The following is a 9,820-nucleotide window of genomic DNA, read 5'->3' as shown; positions in this document are numbered from 1 at the left end:
AACTCTCCTTGTGAGATGGTGAAGGAGATGGTGACAGAAAACATCAGTGATAAGAGATGAGAGGGGAAAAGGAAACTTAGCAAGTGGTCTTGTATTTTGCAGATAAAATGAGGTGAGACTCTCAGCTGAGATGGTTATGGGAAAGGCACCTTAAAAAATTTGAGGAGGGATGGATGCAAAAGTTTGTAAGAACAACCATAATGAGTGGATTAGTGAGCTAATTGAGGAGGTATAGAAAGATTGCCTAGTAGCAGTGATGGCTTGGTAGGGTATAAGTCAATATGATAAGGGAGCAAGAGATTCCCTACAAATCCATATCCACCTACCCCTAAGTTTATGAGAAGACAAGTCCTGTGTATAGCAGGTTTGATCTATTAGAACTAAGCAGTTGAGGCACCAACTTCTCTGCCTGTGATCCTGTAGAGTCATGAGACTATTTGCTTTTTTTGCTGTATTTAAATTTTTTAAATGTCATTGGAAATTTATGATTTTCATATTGATCAATATATGTGTAATGAATACACTAATAAATTTCTTTCACATTCCCTCTTTTTGGCTAAAAGGATCAGAACAACCCTTGAGGACTGAAGAACATTCATCTGCAATATGATTATAGAAGTTTGTTAGAAAAGGAAGAAGGACATAGTTATCATATAACAAGGGGGGAAATTCCCTTAGCTATGTTTGATTCCAGGCATGAGTCATATCTGACAGTCAATTATATAGCTACTGAGTATTAAAGACAAGGCTCAGAATTAACCAGGTGGCCGATTTTCCTTTTCCAGAAAGGAAATAGCACAATGGAAAAGCAATTAGGAGGATCCTACCTAGGCTGAGTCCTAGATCATCCCTCCAAACTTTCCCAGGCACAGACATCTACTTTAGCAGTCCTCAACTGCCACACATGCCATTATCTATTATTGACTTTATGACAATTCAGACAACGATCCCAATAATCAAAACTCAAAGCAAATTACAGTCCCAGGAATTTTTAATTTAAATAGCAACTTAGGACTTGAATACCTTCAAGCCTTTCAGGAAGAAAAAAGCCTGCTACTTCCATGAACATTAAGACTAGGAGGTCAGCAGCAAAGAGAGAGAAAAGGCTTAGTTTATAGAGAGTGTAACTGCCTTTAGCTGCTATGCTTCCTACCCACAGGTACAGTGGTATTGGGCATCCTGGTACTAACTCATAGGGACTGAGCTGTCAGGAACCAAATGGTTTAGATATAAGGTCTAGCAGGGCTAAAGGAAGAGTTTTGGGCCAGAGGATACCTAGTTCCTCAGAGGATTTAGCAAGGGAGGTTTTAGATATTCCATCAACTCTTTCAACCATTCCTCATGACTGGGGGTGACAGGTACAATGGAAGTGCTGAGTAATTGACCAAGATGAAAGCAGCTTAGGTAATGAAGTCCCTCTATCATTATGTATTTCTTTAGGAACCCCATGATGGAATTATTTTTTGTCTAAGAGGATTTGTTACCCCAGAGGTTATGGCAGTATGACAGGGGAACACTTCTATCCATCGGGAAAACACGCATAAACAAAGCATATTTATAAGCAAGGGATGGTGGTAATTGAATGAAGTCGTTCTGCCAGATTTCAAAGGATGCATCTGGGAGAGGAAACTGTCCAGGGTTTCAGAGGTTTTGATGCATTGTGCTTGGGGCAGGTGGGATACATCTCATAGGCAGTGACAGCAGGCCTGTGAAAACTCCCCACCAATATTCTTGTGCCTGTGGAATTCTCACTAAGTAAAGTCAATCAAAGAGTATAGAACCTGTTCCTATCACAATGCTCTGTTCTTGTGACCCACCAAGTAATGACCCTGAAGACTTGAATAATATTGTTCCCACAGGATTCCGGAATTGTTGTATAGTCTTCCACTTATGGGTTTGTCATGAGAAACTGGCCAAGCCCTTGTTGTAGCAAGAAATTTCGAGATGAGACCATTAATCATTTTAAGTGAAGTTTTAATAGTGGAGCATAATGAACCTAGGGACTGCCAGGGGTCATGTACTCAAATCAGGCAGCCCTGAGAAGCATTTTCTCAGGGTCAAAAAGTGTGACAAAAGTCACAACATAGCTGTCACCAGGGGGAAACCACAACTTAGTCAGTTGCTACTCAAGTGGGAAAAATACAGAGGCCAAAAGGTAGCAATCAGTTCATTGCCTAATGATTGTTGCCTAGCAGTCAGTTTGTTGCCCAACTAGAAAGTTCCCAAATCTATTTTGAGAACTGAGCAGAAGGGGTGGGGGGGGGAGCTATGGGCTTCAAGTAGCAGGTTTAGGCAGGTTTATTTGGCAGGTTCGCTGCCTAGGTGGGCTTGGGTTGGGGCAGGTTTCTGAGGCAGCTCTCCTATGATGGGGAGAGATGGGGGATGTTCACAAAATGGGGGGTTACTACACCCTGGGAAATGATTATCTGTAATCCCCCCTCTCCCCTCCCTTCCCATTGAGATCTATGTAAATAATTTCTGTCTTCACTTCAGCCAGGTGGAATTCTGATCTGGAGAATTCCTGATTTGCAAATCTGTTCCTCTTAATGAAACTAACATAAGGGCTACCTGATTAGTGGCACTTTGTCTCTGGTTTGCTGTTTTGTCATTCTCAGGTTAGAAACTGGTTTAAGTAAAATCCTATTAACACCTCCATTTGGAGTTTCTACAGTTTTGTGATGAGCTTTCTTTTCTGGGCTGCAGCTACTGTTTTTGTTAGGCTAAGAGGCTTAGGTGGGCCTTCTGGGTGAGATGAATATGCTAATAATGCCTTACTTATGAGACAAAGTGAAAGTGTGCTACAGACTTGTACCCAGGGAATAGCTCTGGAATTTGAGCAGTTAAAGCATCTGTTTTACCAACTTCGTCAGCTGAGTCATTTGCACTGACCTGAATGCTATTTTCTTTTCTGTGCCCAGGAATTTTCATTGCTGCTGTGGCCTGAGGAAGTAGTTAACAGTCTAATAGATGAGAAACCTGTTTCTGTTTTTTAAGAGGCTGAGGAGTTGAGAAAGCCCCGACGTTTCCATAGCACCCCAAATCATGTTCTGCCCCAGATGCCTGTCTGCTCTCAGTGTAGATATTAATCCTTTTTACTTTTCCTAATTCACAAGCCCTGACTACTGCCTTGAGTTCAGATTGTTGTGCTGAATGGACCTCAAGTAATGATGAAGATTCAACAACTCCTGTGGCAGGGGTGTTGCCAAAACTGGCAAACAAGTCTCCTTCCTCCTCCTTGAGTCAGAATCGAGCAGTGTACTAGTCAAAGTCTGATCTTTTAAAGGGGTTTCTTTCAGGTTCTCCCAGGTAGAAAAGCAAGGCATTCATTGGGGAGCTGGTGGAGCCTTTTGGTAAAGGTGAGTATGGTTTAGGTAGCTGGGTAGTCTGGGGACTGTTAAGGAGAAGGTTTTCAAATAATTTAATCCTTTCTTTCACTGATTCTGATTCAGACCTATGCTCTCTTTCCCTTGCCTTTGAGCACCATTTATTATAGCTGCTGTCCCACTCAAAAGGCTGTTTCCTTATTCATTTGTTTCTGCCTTAAATACTCTAATCAAGGCTGCTCCAATGGGGCCAGCAAAATTTGGAGTCATCACTAGTAAAAATCAATCCAATCCTGGCAATATAAAGAACAGTCAGGACCATATTTCTTACACATTTGAAAAGCACATGTTCATTTGAAGAGGTTACCCAATAAGAGGGTTAGGGTCACTCTGGAGACCCCAAAATACCAACATGCTGGGTCCTACCAAATGAATTCAATTCAAACGAACTCAAGTCTTCTCTCAGCCAAAGAAAAGTAAAGTTTATTAAAAGTTTGCTTGCATTAGACATAGAATAAGTCTGTGCTAGGTCATTCTATGGAGCTCTTACAAACATGGAGACAAGATGGGGTCTTCAGGAGGAGTTAATGAGGTCAATGAATGATTAAGGGTAGGAGGCCACCTGGAGACTACAGACAATGGTGGGCTAGGCCAATTCAAGGGTGTATTGATATTTTGATTGGCTCAAAGGTGGGAAATCTAGTAAGCTTATGGCCTCATGCAAATGACTTGTCAAATGGGACAATTTAATCAGAGCTCAAGGAGTATTCCCAGAGCCTGTACTCCAAGGACTCAAGGAGAGCTTGAAGGGGCTCCCAGAGCCCATACCTCATCACATTCTGAGAATGAGTTTACAGGAACTCCCCTTTGCCCTTACTACACATCTGTCTCATTTTAAGGTGAACTTTCAAAGAGAACAGCACCACTTCACTACACAAGTACACACAATACACAAATACAAGTACATTGTAAAGGTTTATAATAACACAAATATAAGTAATTCACACTGTGCTAGCAATACACTTGAATTACAAAAGTAAGCGTTCCACAATTCTAACCAAGCTCAAGGCTCTCCATGTCCACCATTTAAAACCGTAGCCACCAATTAATGTTAACAGAATTTTATATGTAATCCAGCTGTTGAGGTACAGGCTCTGGGAGAGCCCTTGAACTCTGATTTAATCTTCCCATTTGATGAGGCATTTGCATGAGGCCATAAGCTAGTTCACTGTGGCTCTGCCCAAACCTTTGTTACTAGTTTTGGCTCTCCATTATCCCACTAGTCCCCACCTTTGATCCTTAACTATTTCACCCTTAATCTGACCTAGTCCACCATTGTCTGTTGTCTCCAGGTAGCCTCCAGCAACTTCACTCATTTACTGGAGTCTGACCTCATTGACTCCTCCTGAAGGCCCTCCCCAAACTCCTCCTCTAGACTACCCTTAGATTCCTCCCACAACCATTCTGTATATAAGACCTCATCTTGCCTACACGTGGTGTCAAAGTGCCATAGAATTTTCCAACACAAGCCTTACAGATACCCGTGATTCCTTAAATGTCTACCCATTATGGCAAACTTTTAATAAATTTTGCTTTTCTTTGGCTGAGAGAAGACTTGAGTAGAATTCATTCAGCAGGACCCAGCATGTTGGTATTCTGGGGTCTCCAGAGCAACCCTAACCCTCTTAGTGGGTAACCTCTTCAAATGAACATGTGCCTTTCAAATGTATAAGAAATATGGTATTTTGGGGTCTTGAGCACTACCTCTTCATTTTATGAGGACCCTCATCACAGCCAGGACCAGTCTCTCCTTTGAGTAACAGGAGACAAAAATAAAGTGTTAGTGGTCATTACTTTACTTATCTTTTTGAGAGACAAATTCTGCTAGTATCTCATAGGAGTCTTCTTGAATCTCCTCTTTGTCATTCAGAATGGGATTTGGAAAGATTGACTGTATCTCCAGGAACAGGCAAATCACTATTTTGTTTTCCCTTTAATTCTTTTACAAAGGCAGCAGGTATCCCAGAAGATATGTTGAATTCTATTTTTTTATGCTTTCCAGGTTGTGGCTGCTCAAACATCTGAAGGCAATGATGAGGGATGGGCTCTGGGAGCTCCCTCAAGCTCTCCTTGAGTCCTTGAGGTACAGTCTCTGGGAACCTCCCTTGGACTCTTGATTAAATCATCCCATTTGATGAGGTATTTGCATGAGGCAATAAGCCTTACATTGTGGCTGAGCCCAAGCCTCTGTTACTAGACTTCCCACTCTCTGTTACTAGACTTGCTACTTATTAAAATATCAATCCACCCTTGAACTGGCCTAGTCCACTATTGTCTGTAGTCTCCAGTGACTTTCCACCCTTAATTTGACCTCATTAACTCATTGACCTCATTAACTCCTCCTGAAGACCCTCCCCAAACTCCTCCCCAGACCATCCCTAGATTCTTCCTACAACCTTCTGTATATAAGACCTTGTCTTGTCTTCATGTTTGTGAGAGCACCATGGAAGAGTGAAAGCACCATAGAATGACCTAGCACAGACTTAACTCTGTGTCTAATGCAAGCGAACTTTTAATAAATGTTACTTTTATTTGGCTGAGAAGACTTGAGTAGAATTCATTTGGCAGGACCTGGTGTGTTGGTATTTTGGGGTCTCCAGAGCAATCCTAACCCTCTTTGTGGGTACCCTCTTAGCACAGGGTGTAAATTACTATGTGAAGTAGATGCAGGCATATTCAACATGTCTTACCTTTTGCCTTTTCCTTACATGGGGTTGCTTTGAGGTCGTTGGTTTTTTGGGTTGAAAATTAGCTAATTCCATCAGTTTTCTTATCCTGTCATGTACTTCATCATCACCACTTTCATATTCTGATTCTTCTCCACTAGATCTTTTACTTTCTTTTTTTTTTTTTTATAAAGCGATTGGGGTTAAGTAACTTGCTCAAGGTTACATGGCCAGTTATTTCTGGGTGTGGTGCTGAGTGTCTGAGCCCGGGATTAGATCTTTTACTTTCTTATGGCACAGGAGACTTTTCAGGTGGCAAAGGAGATACAGGGTGAAGAGGTATGTGCATTGGCATCTATTCTTCATACATGGGAGGTCGGGCAGTAATTGGTCCAAAAGGTGTGGGTAAGTTCATTTTATTTGCTATGTTGGCTGGTACTATGTTGTGCTGGAAGGTGATGGATACAGGTATTTGAGGAACGAATTTAAGGGAAAAGTTAGTCCATGGTTTAATGTGATTCATTTTCTATGGTCAAACAACTTGGTTCTTTTCCTTCATCTTCTTCCATGGGTTCATGAGATCTCTTCTTTTTCCCTGAATATGAAGTCTCACAGAGGAAGCCTGATCTTGTTCTTCCTTCCTTCCTTCCTTCCTTCCTTCTTTCCTTCCTTCCTTCCTTCCTTCCTTCCTTCCTTCCTTCCTTCCTTCCGATTTTTTAAATAGTGCAATTGGGGTTAAGTGAGTTGCCCAAGGTCACACTGCTAGTATTTGTGTTAAGTGTCTGAGACCAGATTTGAACTCAGGTCCTCCTGACTCCAGGGCTGGTTCTCTATTTACTGAGCCACCTAGCCACCCCTATGATCTTGTTCTTTCAAAAATTCAATAACTGGGGCGGCAAGGTGTCTCAGCAAGTAAGAGCACCGGCTCCAGTGTTGCGATGACCTGGGTTTCAAATCTGGGCTCAGATACTCAGCACCACACCCAGAAATAACTGGCTGTGTAACCTTGAGCAAGTTACTTAACCCCAATTGCTTTAAAAAAAAAAAAAGAAAATTCAACAACTAAAGTGTGACCTGAAACTTTTAGCTGATGATGTCTGAATAATGCCTTTATCACTGCTTTTTCATTAGGGAAAGAAGCAAAAGTAGTGTGTTTCAAGCGTCCTTTGTCAGACAGGAAGTGCACAGCCTGGGCACCGAAGTGCTTGAAGAAATGCCCCTTCTCCTTGGCCATCAGCTCGGAGGGTAAGTCCTATACCAGGAGGGTCCTATTGGTCCTCGGCAGGGGCAGCATAGAGGAGTTTTGCCACAGCAAGACCCGTTGGAGCTCCATTACCCCCCCCCCCCCCTCCCCCCCCCCCCCCCCCCCCCGCCCCCCCTTCCCCACCCGCCCCTCTTCAAATACAATTCAATTGCCAGTCTTGTCATCATCCTCCTTGAGAAGGCGAGCAAACCCTACTCAGTGGGCCGGAACCAGGGGGGATGCCCCGCAGACTTGCTTGCCCGCCCCCTCCCCCCCTCCTTCCCCCCCCCCCCCCCCCCTCCCCCCCCCAGGGCGGCACCACCTAAAGCTCAGACTGTGGCTATAAGGAACCTCTAGCAGAAGTGCAGAGACTGGACATGCAAACTCAGGGCAGACAAGCATCTTCTCTGGAGATCCTCCCTGGTTCAGGCACACTGAGTAGGGTTTGCTCTCCTTCTCAAAGAGGATGATGACAAGACTTGCAATTGAATTGTATTTGAGTGAGGGAGGGCTGTGCAAAGTCACCAGCCTCATTTTGTCCTCCAGAGTTATCTGGGGCCAGGGCCCAGATAATGCTCAGGATGACTATAGTGGGAGACCTTGGCCTTTTAAAGCTAAGGTCTTTCCCATTTCTCACTTCTAGGCAATGCCTATTGAGTGATTAGGCCTGTTTAAGAAGTGAGTTGAGGGATGGTCCATATAATTAAAAAAAAATCAAACTGGGAGATGCAGAGTTGCTGGCTGAAAGAGAAACAATTACTATTTACATTTGCTCTGAACCATCAGGGCCCAAAAAATAACCATTAAGTGGCGCTTGGGCAGGGATCTGTTGTTGGTCAGTCAATGGTATTAAGGCTTGGTCTTTAAGAAAAATCTAGCCAGCAAACCCCAACATAACTAGTGCTCTTATGTGGAGTTTCAAACTTAGAATTTCTCTTCTCTTCCTAAAAGGTCTCAGGGGATGTAATTTGTTTTGGCAGCACCCAGACTGCCCTGGCTCCAACACAAGTTCCTGGTATGCTGCTTTGCTCCATTACTGAAAGACAATATACTGCATGATCTATGCTTTCCAGAGAGAAGGAATGGATAACTTTTCAAACATGTGATATGCTTTTTGCTTGCTCCAAGAAAAAGCACTCTTATAGTCCTATAGACTATACCTAGGGGAGCAAGGGATCAATATTGATAATGTGGTATTTTGGCTGGAGCTCTGTTCAGTGCTGAAGATGACCAAGGTCATCTTCCATGCCAACCCTTTTCCCAGCACTGACTCTTGTCAGTTAGACAAGATTCAAAGTCAGTTAGACAAGATAGACAAAATTCCACGTTAGAAGGAATGTCCAATGTGTTTACCCATTTTGAACAGGACTACCTTCATTGCAATGAGTTTCTGAGAAGTAGCAGTTTGTAATGAAGAGCCATACTGAGTCTTTTGGGAGCAACTCTTGAATAAAACACTGGACATACTTCCAGACAGTGGAAACTATTTTCTGGGAACATTTTTACTTCATTTCTTGATATGAAGTTGTCAGGAGGTGGCGCAGACCAAGAATTTAATTTATTTGCAATCTTTCCATATGGAAGGAAGGAAGGAAGAAAGGAAAGGGTTGCCCAACTGACAGTTCCACTTTGGTCCCCAGTGGGAAGTTACTTATTGAGGTTGTTTGTCCTTTGTTCTGTGCAAAAGAGTATTGAGGTATAGGATTAGGGGTGCTCAAGACTACTCTGGGTCCTGCCAAATAAATTTGACTCAAGTCTTCTTTCAGCCAAAGTAAAGAAAAGTTTATTAAAGATTTGCTGTAATGGGTAGACTCTTAAGGAGCCTCGGTATCTGTGACACTTGCATTGGACAAGTGGGCCAGAATAATCTGACACAGAGTGAGTCTGTGCTAGATCATTCTCTGCCTTTTTTTTTCTCATGATGGGAATAAGATGGGGTCTTATATACAGAAAGGTTGTGGGAGGAATCTAGGGGTGGTCTAGAGGAGGAGTTTGGGGAGGGTCTTCAGGAGGAGTCAATGAGGTCAGACTCCAGTAATGAGTTTGAGGGTGGGAAGTAGCTGGAGGCTACCTGGAGATGAGAGACAATGGAACAGATTTGGTATATTTTCAGAGAATCTAGGGTGGGGATTAGCTGGACAATGGAGGGCTAGGCTAGTATAGAGATTTGGGTGGAGCTATAATGAACGGTTTATGGCCTCAGGCAAATGCCTCATCCAATGGGAAGATTCAATCAGAATTCAAAGAGGCTCCCAGAGCCTGTGCCTCATAATTCCCCCTTCAAACAAATGGGACCCAAATTCCTTTGGGGTAAAAGACAAAGGTCTCAGCTTCTGAAAGTGCTTCCTGCTGGCAAGGGGCGTTAAGCTGTCCCTGCCTCTCTGGGTCCTGTTCAAGGAGGTCAGACTTCACACTCAAGGGGTTAGACTCATGGATGATGCCAGGTACAGTGGACTGGAGAACTTGGATTTGGTCAGAGATTTGCATAGCCTTAGTGGTCGTCCAGAGGTTAATGGCTTGAACCCTGG

At 43.2% G+C, this 9,820-nt stretch overlaps 1 pseudogene; it reads right to left on the bottom strand.

The window, feature by feature from the left end:
* Positions 1-5,178: 5,178 nt before the first annotated feature.
* Positions 5,179-7,283, bottom strand: LOC138173478 (RNA-binding region-containing protein 3-like; annotated as a pseudogene).
* Between the last annotated feature and the right edge of the window lie 2,537 nt (positions 7,284-9,820).

The sequence above is a fragment of the Petaurus breviceps genome, unplaced genomic scaffold (genome assembly GCF_028583685.1).
Source record: "Petaurus breviceps papuanus isolate PSGF00001 unplaced genomic scaffold, PetGlider_PUasm1.0 582, whole genome shotgun sequence".
NCBI classification, from domain to species: Eukaryota; Metazoa; Chordata; class Mammalia; order Diprotodontia; family Petauridae; genus Petaurus; species Petaurus breviceps.
The sequence above is the reverse complement of the archived record's forward strand: the minus strand, read 5'-3'. Positions and strand labels throughout refer to the sequence as shown.